This window comes from Ranitomeya variabilis, chromosome 1 (assembly GCF_051348905.1).
Source record: "Ranitomeya variabilis isolate aRanVar5 chromosome 1, aRanVar5.hap1, whole genome shotgun sequence".
Taxonomy (NCBI): domain Eukaryota; kingdom Metazoa; phylum Chordata; class Amphibia; order Anura; family Dendrobatidae; genus Ranitomeya; species Ranitomeya variabilis.
In genome coordinates, this window is record NC_135232.1 from 818,193,020 (window position 1) to 818,205,757 (window position 12,738).

Consider the following 12,738-nt stretch of genomic DNA (forward strand, 5'->3'; position numbering starts at 1 on the left):
GAAAATGTCAAGCAAGGGCCGCATAATGACATGGCAGTGGACGAGGTGGTGGTGGCTGTCGAAGCCCAAAATTGAAATGGGCATGTTTTAGCTGATATTGTAAAGTGATGGGGAATATGTATTCCACTATCTAGCTAACAATTTGGAATGAGGGAGGGACCTCCCAAATGTAGGAGAGAGAGCCCTCACAAATGTTAAATTAAAAAATGAAGCCAAAATGCTCTATGCGAACATATGTCAAAGGGGAGGTATAATTTTTCTTAGAATTTTTTTATTTTTATTTGCGTTATATACAAGTTATATGAAGGAAAAAATGTTTATTAGCATTTTTCCCTTTAAAAAAAATTGGGTTTGGTTTGGTAAGTCTTCTTATAAATCCGTAAAACCGGTGCAATAGTCTGACAACTTTATTCCCAGATACTATGTGAGTCAGAAAAGCATGCAGGCATCTTCTCCATGCTGTTCCCATTTAGTTTTAGCCCTACTTGTTGGGTCCAGCAGAAAAATATTCAGCTTTCCCATTGACTTGCATTGGATTCGTTATTCGGTACGAATACACAGATATTAGAAAGATATTAGAAATTATTCATGCCTATTTTCCCAAATCTGAATATTTCTCTATTCGCTTATCACTAGAAATGAGGTCTGGTTCCTGCACCAGACTATTACCCCAAATGATTTGAATTATGAATTGAGATCTTGTACCTGCACCAGACTATTATCACAAATGATTTTGATTATAAAATGAGGGCTGGTGCCTGCACCAAACTATTATCCCAATCGATTTGGATTATGAAATGAAGCCTGATGCCTGCAACAGATTATTATCCGTAATAAATTGGATTATGAAATGAGGCCTGATGTCTGCAACACATTGTTAGCAAAAATTATTTATATTATGAAATGTGGCCTGGTGGCGAAACCACAGAATTAGCACAAAAGATTTTGATTATGAAATTAGGCCTGGTGCCTGTACCAGACTATTATCCCAAATGATCTGGATTATGAAATGAAGCTTGGTGCCTGCAGAAGAATAATATCTCAACCTATGTGGATTATAAAATGAGGTCTGGTGCCTGCAGTAGTCTATTATCCCAAAGGATTTTGATTATGAAATGAGGTCTGGTGTCTGCACTAGGCTATTATCCCAAACAAATTGGATTATAAAATGAGGCCTGGTACCTATGTAAGGAGGAAGAGCAGGCTGCGAGTACCCGCGTTATGCCAAGTCTGGAACTATCGAGGCTGTGTTCAGTGTTGCTGGGTGGAAAGAATGAGGGACCAGACAGGTCCCATGACCTGGAGATAGTGGGTTTGGCTAGGCTATGAGCAGGAAGCACTGAAAAGTGCTCTCAGTTCCCCCCCCCGGCGGTGAGAGTAGACAGAAAGAGTTGTGCGGCACGCTCTGCAGTTACAGAGGCAGTGTGGAGACAGGCTCCTGCAGAACTTAGGTGAAAGCTCCAGTGAGTCGGCGAGGGTTCAAAGTGCCTCATGCCCAGACAAGCACGTGGAGGAGCGGGTGCCAGTGGCAGGATCCTGAAGGGCGTTCCCCATTGCTGATATATGCGCAGCAGCGCACTTGTGGAACTGGGACAGAGACTACAGCAGCGCTCCCCACTTTGGCTGCACAAATTTATGGACTAGGGGTTCAGCGGGCAAAACCGATGACTGCCCGTTGTCGCCAGAAGCTGGACCGTGATTTGTTGGGACCCATCTGAGGACACCACACTGGCTGTTGCCAGTACTCCAACTCCCATCAGACTGTATGTGGATGAGGATCAGAGAAGACTATGATAAGTTCTGTTTAACTATCTGGCTGTTTCGTTAACTATTTACTTCCCTTGATTCCTGTTTATTGTTTATTAACTCCCTGCGAGGAAATCATTCTCATCCTTTTGTTGAACATTAAATAATATTGTTAAACAGCATTATTCTGCAATCCCTGCGTTACTGCATTTCCAAACCTGCTTACACGTGCACCAGACTATTATCCCAAATGAATTGGATTATGAAATCAGGCCTCGTGCCTGCAATACATTATAAGCACAGGCTTATAATGTATTGCAGGCACGAGGCATTATAAATCAGGCCTCGTGCCTGCAATACATTATAAGCACAAAAGATTTTGATTATGAAATTAGGTATGGTGCCTGTACCAGAATATTATCCCACACAATTTGGATTATGAAATGAAGCCTGGTGCCTGTAGCAGACTATTATCCCAAACTATTTGGATTATAAAATTAGATCTGGTGCCTGCACTAGTGATGAGTGAGTATGCTTGGTACTCGGGTTTCTCCGAGCATGCTCCGGTGGTCTCCGAGTATTTCAGCGTGCCTGGAGATTTAGTTTATGTCAATGCAGCTGCATGATTTGCGGCTGCTAGACAGCTTGAATACATGTGGGGTTGCTTAACCCTCTTAGCACGCCAAAATTCTCGGAGACCACCCGAACATGTTCGGAGAAACCCGATTAACGAACATACTCGCTCATCACTAGCCTGCACCAGACTGTTATCCTAAACGATTTAGATTATGAAGTGAGGTCTGGTGCCTGGACCAGATTACTATTCCAAACTATTTGAATTATGAAATGAGGCGTTGTGCCTGCACCAGACTGTTATCCCAAATGATTTGGATTATGAAGTGAGGCCTGGTGCCTGCATCAGAGTACTAGCCCAAACAAATTTGATTAAGAAATGTGGCCTTCTGATTCCTCACTGCAACACAGTTTTATCCCAAATGGTTTGGATTAGCTAATTGGGCCTCGTGGCTGCATCCCAATATTATGCCTAATGATTTTTAAGTGGAAATCTGGCCTTCTGATTTGCCACTGAAACACAGTTCCATCACAAACGATTAGGATTAGCTAATTGGGCCTCCTCGTTGCACCCCAATATTAGGCCTAATGATTTTTAAGTGGAAATCTGGCCTTCTGATTTGTCACTGAAACACAGTTTTATCACAAACAATTTGGAGTAGCAAATGGGGCCTCCAGAGACTGCCACACAGTTTTGGCACAATCTAGTTAACAGCTGGAAGATCGATTTCACACAGGATATGATTTATCTAGCTAACTGACAAATGTACTTGCAGCACTATCAGGAGCAGCTTCTCTGCACTTTGACACTGAGCAAATGACGCAAGCAAAACAAGATGCTCACTTTTTATATGGCCAGGGAGATGTGACTTCGGCAGCCAATCACAGAAGACCTTGACATTGTGGATGATTTCTGCATCTGATTGGCTGCTGGAATCAACACACATGAAGTTGAGGGGAAAAAATAGAAAGAGCATTTCGCTCCTCTAACCTCTCCACACCCCCTCCCCTCATCAAACACATCCCCCCATCCCTCCCACTCATCATACAACATCACTAGCCTAGCCAAGTAATAACAAAAGCATTAGTGAAAATGCGTTGATTTACCGAACTGTGACTGAATTTTGCTGACTTTGAGTAAAAATAATTGTGAAAGCGAACACGGACCTGAATGTGCTAAATTCGTGCCGAATATTGAAATTGGTGAACGTTTTCCAAATTAGTTCGCTCATCTCTAGTAAGGAGGGTGAGAAAGTCAAAAATCATTTTATGAAATCTAAAGTTAGTAAAGTTAGTTGTTTTCTCTTATTTAGCACTACTCTGTGGGTTCTCTTCTGTATTGTCCTATGATCCATACATTAATCAGACCCCAATCAGAGGACAATAAAACATTAACTCCTTATCTAGGAACTGTTCCAATATTTATGGACACAACTGTTTATCACTCTTCCATAATGACAGCTCTGTGCTGTGTTGTGTATAAATATGTGATTCTTCAGATGTTGTATTTTTCTATGCCTGATGAAGAGGCCTGAGTAGTCTTGAAAGCTTGCAATTTGTTACCATCTTTTTAGTTAGCCATTAAAAGGTATCAACCACTGAGGACTCTGAATTCCAAATATTACATTAACTTCATTCATTAACTCCATAAAATTTTGTATTATTAGGTGGTGAACATCAATCACATTTTGTGCTGGAGCTCTATGAATTTAAGTAATGCCTCTGTTTATCCCCTTTGTGCCATAGCCTATTTTTAGCAAAACCAAGAAGAAAAAGAACCACTCTCAAGGACTGCACACCACAATATATAAACAAGTATAACAAGGCAAACTTTTATTGATATGCTGATAAAAACATTTAAAACCAATAAGATACAACAATACCCATACTGATCCCTAATGACATAAATAATTTGAAGAGGGAGCACGTATCCTGATAATATAAAGACATCATATCACATGTAATAAAGAATCAGCATAATCATATGGATACAGAGCAAAGCAGTATATATTAAACCCTCTATGGTATATCCTCTTAAGACCACACGAACCTAACTGATGAAAAATCTAGACAATGCTGATTGAGGTCAGAATGGGGAGAAAACTTGGTCCAAACAAAAGGCTGGGTAGCCAATGAAAAACATGCAATAATTGCCTATGAGTCATCAAGGCTATGGGACCCCTAATGCAGAATAGTGGTGTAAAGTGCACAATGCATACAAATTGTGCAGGCATGCACTTAGCATCCTACATGTGGGACTATAATTACCGCATGCCAGGAACGCACACAGAAGATCTCAGGCCCAACCATGAAGACAATACAGGGCAAAGTACGGTGCTGCCGTGAATGGACAAAGCATGAAGAGGCAGGGATGAGTATGGGGATAGACCCCACGCGTATCGCCGTTACGGGGACGGCTTCGTCAGGGGAAGGGTGCTCAGAGCGCAATCAATAGGAGTTTAAATACCTTCAGGTAAGATCAGGAATAAGCGGGGACACGCCGGGCGACCGGAACCGGAACTGACGCACTGACAGGGCGGAAGAATGTGTAAGGGCAGACGTCTCTGCCAGTACTGCACAATGTGCATGCGCCCGAATCCTACAGCGCAGCGCATTGTGCACAAAATGCCAAGTCAGAGTGGAATGAGGACCCATAAAAATAGAATAAATGGAACTTGCAACTAAAGTAGCGATGTGGGATATAGAACTGTCAGCAGGCACCATATGGGACAACAATCACGCACATACATACATGTGAAAGTAAAAGGGTAGGAGCAATGACCAGAAGGCAAAAAGGATATACAGGACAACCCAATTAACTGAAAAACTGATAATATGTCTGCTTAATGTGTTGATTTATTGAAAAACAAAACAAAAAATAAAAATAAATAATAAACGTAGCCTATTTTTACTGTCCTGACAGGCCCATTTTTTTCAATTCTGACTCGTGTCACATTATGTGGTAATAACTCTGGAAAGCTTCAACGCATTCCAATGATTCTAAGATTTCTTTTTGTGACATATTGTACTTTATGTTACTGGTAAATTTAGGTTGATATTTTTTGTGTTTACTTGTGAAAATTTTGGCAAAATGTTTGAAAGTTTCACAATTTTCAAAGTTTTCATTTTTAAGCCCTTTAACCAGATAGTTATATCGCATATGTATAATATGTAGACATGTAGTTAATAAATAACATTTACCACATGTCTATTGTACATCAGCATCATCTTTGAAACATCAATTTTTGTTAAGAAGTTAGAATGGTTGAAAGTTTATCACGATTTATCATTTTTCCATCACAATATACAAAACCTATTTTTTTAGAGGCCATCACATCATATTTGAACTGACTTTGAGGGTCCTATGTGAAAATACCCAAAAGTGACACCACTTTAAGAACTGCTCCCCTCAAAGTGCTCAAAACCACATTTGAGAAGTTTATTAACCCTTGGTTCTTCACAGGAATTAAAGCAATATGGAAAGAAAAAATGAAAATTTTACTTTTTCCTACAAAAATGTTACTTTAGCTAAAATTGGCTGGAATCGAGAGCGCATGCCATGACACATTTGCAGAGCCCCTGATGTGCCTAAACAGAGGAAACACCCTACAAATGACCCCATTTTGGAATCTAAATTCTTCAAGGAATTTATTTAGGAGGTGTGGTGGACACCTTGAAACCATAGGTGCTTAAAATAATTTTAGAACTGTAAGCCGTTAAAATGGCAAAATACATTTTTCCCATAAAAATATTGCAATAGTCCCACATTTTTTATTTTCACAAGGGTAACAGGAGAAAATGGACCATGAGGAAGGAAAGATAATCCAACTTCGTTGTTAAAAATTGAAAAACCTTTAATCCAATTTTTTTAAAAAACAAAGGATAATGTAGAATACAAAATCAATTCAATTGCTAATGCAAATGGATTAGCAGGTACAGAAAAAACTATGAACAAATCAGTAGAAGCATCAGATGAGTCAAAATCTGAGGAAGAGAAAGTGACTCGGTTTCTTTGCAGCCGATAGTGTTTGGGTCGAGTGTGTTTTTTCAAAATTGATTTGGGAGATGTAGTTGGTCTTTCCCAATGACCCCATTCATAAACCTGAATTTTTTGATAGTCGAATGAATCACGATTAAACTTATGTTTTTTGTAGAAATAATAATTTCTTCCAGATTCAAGATTTTAGTTTTGAGTTCTTTTTGAAAGTTGGTATAATCATCTTGAATCATGGTGGATTTAAGAGATGTTAAATTTTTAGTCAGGGTAGATTGCATGTGATTAATTTTTTCATTTTCATATTTGATAATAAGTTACATAAGCTGAAAGAAGCTAATCGATAAACATGAGTTCCACTGTGTAAATTGTTCATTGTAAACAGTAGTGGGATTTTTGTAATCCAAAGATATGGTATGGTATCATGCTCTTTTAGTTTTTCTTTTTTTGTTTTTTTCTCACACTTTTTTCTCTTTTTACGAAAAATTTTGAATACAGTATTTTTCCATACCTTTTTTTCCATTTTTTTCCTGAATTAAAATGAAATTTTTCATTGATAACACCAGGAAAGAATGAGTGCACAAGTGTTTCAACATGTTACTAAAATTAGCAACACACTGTTAAGGCTGGCGGAACGCACCAAATAATTATAAAGATGGAATAAGGTGCGTTCGCAGCCCGGGGTCCACCGTGCAGTGGTGATACCTGCTGCTAGGTAATGGCGGACAGTAAATGGCGGTATAATGAAAACACACACGGGTTAGGTACACCTGGTATGAATGAAGCGAACCCTGTTGCGTCACAGGACCGCAATACCGCAGAGGAAACGCAAGTATTGAGTCACAGAACTCTGACCCAAGACGCGGGGTTAGAGTCCCTCCAGACTACTTGCGTTCGGCACCGGAACTGCGGTGCCAGGGAAAACACAAAATAAATTTAGCACACTGGGTGCGCACAGCATCGCTCTGGCGGACACCACTAACCGCCCAAGTAGGGACAGGTAAGCGCACTGGGTGCGCACAGTGCTACACTGGCTAATGCTGCAGATAGATGCTATAGATTGTGCCTGGTGCTAGATGGCACTAACTGGCGCTAGATAGCTCCAACATTCTCCAACTTGGCATAAAGGGAGTTTGCCCCCATTAGTCCCACATGTAGGATGCTAAGTGCATGCCTGCACAATTTGTATGCATTGTGCACTTTACACCACTATTCTGCATTAGGGGTCCCATAGCCTTGATGACTCATAGGCAATTATTGCATGTTTTTCATTGGCTACCCAGCCTTTTGTTTGGACCAAGTTTTCTCCCCATTCTGACCTCAATCAGCATTGTCTAGATTTTTCATCAGTTAGGTTCGTGTGGTCTTAAGAGGATATACCATAGAGGGTTTAATATATACTGCTTTGCTCTGTATCCATATGATTATGCTGATTCTTTATTACATGTGATATGATGTCTTTATATTATCAGGATACGTGCTCCCTCTTCAAATTATTTATGTCATTAGGGATCAGTATGGGTATTGTTGTATCTTATTGGTTTTAAATGTTTTTATCAGCATATCAATAAAAGTTTGCCTTGTTATACTTGTTTATATATTGTGGTGTGCAGTCCTTGAGAGTGGTTCTTTTTCTTCTTGGTTTTGCTATGGTATGTCACCACTCTTTCTGCACCCCTTTAGATTTTATGTTCATGATTAGTAGTGCGCTGGTGTACTCTTCTTGTCAGTTATTGTGTTCCGGGCACCTCGTGGTTGCCCTTCTGGCCAGCAGCACACAGTTTATTATAGCTTATATTGTCATTAATAATTCTTTATAAAAGAATTTACAGTTTTATCAGGTTGTGCGGGAGGCACGTCCGGGCTCATGGATTGGGACGCACGGGAGGCGGCATGGAGGGCTGCATCTTCCAATGCCTTTGTGGAGACCAGTAATGTTTCAGGTGATTCAGACTTTTCAGGTCTTACTACAGAACTGATTGCCTCACAAAAACATGGCATCAGACTACTTTGGAATATTCGGTGCTTGGAGGAGTACCTCAAGCTTAATATTATTCCCAGAGGACTCAGGATTTCCATTTTTCCAGCTTGGGAGCCATCCCCCACTTTTCGTACATTGTGGGAACGTGGTTTGATACAATGCTCTAATATCTTGATCAATCTGCTCATCACACATGACAGGGTATTGTTAACCACTGTAAAAGCTGAAATTAAAAACTTAGAAGCCAAGTTAAATAATTTTGATGAGGTTTCTCAGGTCCAGCCATTCAGAGCAAGGCTTAAGGATATACTCGATAAATATGATAAAGAAATTATGGCAAAACAACGTTCTAAATTTTCAAGGGACAAAACAGACTTTGATAACAAGACAGCATTTTCTTGGTCACACCAGGGAAACAGGCGACGGGGGTTTAACCAAAGATATAAGGTCACTAATACTGAGTCATCAGTACCATCTATGGAGGTATACACCTCGAGCGATTTTTTGTCCTCGGCAGACAGCGACATCGATCCAGGACCAGGCGGGGGCGCAGGAGGCGGATCCGCCCAAATAACCAGGAGTCACAGCTACAGACCGCCACGCCGGAATCCACGGAGACAATTTCGCAAATGACCTCCTCGCATTCAGACAATCCTCGTGAGTATGATCAGGGAGATGCTTTTCAGATTGTCAATTTATCCAGACATGTCCTCTCCTCACATGAGACCTCAGTTCTGTCTAAAGGTCTATCTTTTTCACCAGTCCAACAGGTGGACAAATTCACATTGATAAAAGATCTTTTTTTGTTCTGCAGAAAAATCGTCTTACAGGTTCTTCATAATAAATCGCATATTGCCTATTTCTCGGACCAGATGGAACAGAATGTATTTCAGGACCTTATGGATTTATTACGTGAAGGACAAGAGGATACTGGTAAGCCCAAATTTCCGCATAGAAACAAATCCTCCGTTTCACCACCTTTTTCTATTGTCCCTGCCGTAAGGATATTCTTTGAAATGGCCAAGAGGGACATTGAGGCATTACCTGCTAGGATTCCTATGATTGACAATCTTACACCCATTGAGAAGCGTGCCCTGTCCGGCTTGAGAGCCAGCAATGAGTTTATTATACGTGAGGCGGACAAAGGGGGCAATATTGTGTTGTGGCCTCATGATCTTTATGTAGAAGAAGCTCGCAGACAACTTGACAATGTGAGGTACTATCGCAGACTCCCATCAGATCCTACGGGTATCTTTTCAACCAAATTGAGAACACTGATTGACAGAGCCCTGGATTTGGGCATTATCAATAGGGGAGAAAGGGACTTCATTTGGGTTAAACATCCTACCACATCAACGTTTTACATGTTGCCCAAATTGCATAAAGACCTTCACAAACCGCCCGGACGTCCTATTGTTTCGAGCATAGGGAGTCTCTGTGAGAAGGCCTGCACATATATCGACTTCTTCTTACAGCCCCTGGCTTTGAAACTTCCCTCGTACATTAGAGACACATCACATTTTATTACATCTTTGCAAGGAATTACTTTGGACCAAGGTGAGATTATGGTCACCTGTGATGTTGAGTCTTTATACTCAAATATTGACCATGATCATGGTCTACAGGCTGTGCTTTTCTTTCTTGATTTACAACAAAACTCGGACAGGCTTCATGATTCCTTTATTGTGGATCTCCTAGAATTTATTCTCAAACACAATTTCTTCTTGTTCGATAGGAATTTCTATCTTCAAGTCTCCGGCGTGGCAATGGGGGCCCGCTGTGCCCCATCTCTTGCAAACATCTTTTTGGGGTGGTGGGAATCTACTGTCGTCTATAACTCCACGTGGTTTAAGTCCAAGGTACGATGTTGGTCCAGATTTATAGACAATGTTTTCTTCATTTTGTCAGGCTCCCAGGAGGAGGTGGGGACCTTTATAGATTCCCTTAATGTCAATGGGCTCAATATTTTCTTAACCTGTTCTTACTCCTCCTCCTCAGTGAGCTTTCTGGATCTCAATATCGTGAACCGGGATGGTGTCCTATCAACTTGCCTATATCGTAAACCCACAGCGACGAACAATTTATTGGAGTACCACAGCTTCCACCCTTCCCACACGAAGAAAGGAGTTCTGTCATGGTTCTCAATGGCAAGAGACCGTAGTAAAGCATACAAAAGGACTAGCTCTTGGAAGATGGGAACTCGAGCTGACTGTGAGCTAAACCTACCGCACAACTAACAGTGGCCGGGTAGCGTGCCTACGTTTTATCCCTAGACGCCCAGCGCCAGCCGGAGGACTGACTGACCCTAGCAGAGGAAAATACAGACCTGGCTTACCTCTAGAGAAATTTTCCCCAAACGGCAGACAGTAGCCCCCACATATATTGTCGGTGATTTTAGAGGAAATTGACATACGAAGTATGAAGATAGGTTTAGCAAATTGAGGTCCGCTTACTAGATAGTAGGAAGACAGAAAAGGGAACTTCACAGTCAGCTGAAAACCCTTTCAAAACACCATCCTGAAATTACTTTAAGACTCTAATATCAACTCATGACACCAGAGTGGCAATTTCAGCTCACAAGAGCTTCCAGCCTCAGAAATATTCAAACACAGAGAACTGGAACAAAAATGCAAAAACAATCTTAGGACTACAAGTCCAACTTAGCTGATAGTAGTCTAGGAGCAGGAACATGCAACAGAAAGGCTTCTGGTAACATTGATGGCCGGCATAGAAATGACTGAGGAGCAAGGCTAAATAGAAACTCCCACATCCTGATGAAAACAGGTGAACAGAGGAGATGAAGCACACAAGTTCAGTACCACCAGTAACCACCGGGGGAGCCCAGAAACCAAATTCACAACAGTACCCCCCCCTCAAGGAGGGGGCACCGAACCCTCACCAGAACCACCAGGGCGATCAGGATGAGCCCTATGAAAGGCACGGACCAAATCGGAGGCATGAACATCAGAGGCTGTCACCCAAGAATTATCCTCCTGACCGTAGCCCTTCCACTTGACCAAATACTGAAGTCTCCGTCTGGAAACACGGGAGTCCAAGATCTTCTCGACAACGTACTCCAACTCACCCTCAACCAACACCGGAGCAGGAGGCTCAACGGAAGGCACAACCGGTACCTCATACCTGCGCAACAATGACCGATGGAAGACATTATGAATAGAAAAAGATGCAGGGAGGTCCAAACGAAAGGACACAGGGTTAAGAATCTCCAATATCTTGTACGGGCCGATGAACCGAGGCTTAAACTTAGGAGAAGAAACCTTCATAGGGACAAAACGAGAAGACAACCACACCAAGTCCCCAACACAAAGACGAGGACCAGCACGACGACGGCGGTTGGCAAACTGCTGAGTCTTCTCCTGGGACAACTTCAAATTGTCCACCACATGCCCCCAAATCTGATGCAACCTCTCCACCACAGCATCCACTCCAGGACAATCCGAAGACTCCACCTGACCGGAAGAGAAACGAGGATGAAACCCCGAATTACAGAAGAAAGGAGAAACCAAGGTGGCAGAACTAGCCCGGTTATTGAGGGCAAACTCCGCCAAGGGCAAAAAGGCAACCCAATCATCCTGATCCGCAGACACAAAACACCTCAAATAAGTCTCCAAGGTCTGATTAGTTCGCTCGGTCTGGCCATTAGTCTGAGGATGGAAAGCAGACGAAAAAGACAAATCAATGCCCATCCTAGCACAGAACGCTCGCCAAAATCTAGACACGAATTGGGTTCCCCTGTCAGAAACGATATTCTCCGGAATACCATGCAAGCGAACCACATTTTGAAAAAACAGAGGAACCAGCTCGGATGAGGAAGGCAATTTAGGCAAGGGGACCAAATGGACCATCTTAGAGAAACGGTCACACACCACCCAGATGACAGACATCTTCTGAGAAACAGGGAGATCAGAAATAAAATCCATGGAGATGTGAGTCCAAGGCCTCTTCGGAATAGGCAAAGATAACAACAATCCACTAGCCCGAGAACAACAAGGCTTGGCCCGAGCACAAACATCACAAGACTGCACAAAACCTCGCACATCTCGCGACAGGGAAGGCCACCAGAAGGACCTAGCCACCAAATCCCTGGTACCAAAGATTCCAGGATGACCAGCTAACGCAGAAGAATGGACCTCCGAGATGACTCTACTGGTCCAATCATCCGGAACAAACAGTCTACCAGGCGGGCAACGATCAGGTCTATCCGCCTGAAACTTCTGCAAGACCCATCGCAAGTCTGGGGAAACAGCAGATAATATCACTCCATCCTTAAGGATACCTGTAGGTTCAGAATTACCAGGGGAATCAGGCTCAAAACTCCTAGAAAGGGCATCCGCCTTCACATTTTTAGAACCCGGTAGGTAAGAAACCACAAAATTAAACCGAGAGAAAAATAACGACCAGCGCGCCTGTCTAGGATTCAGGC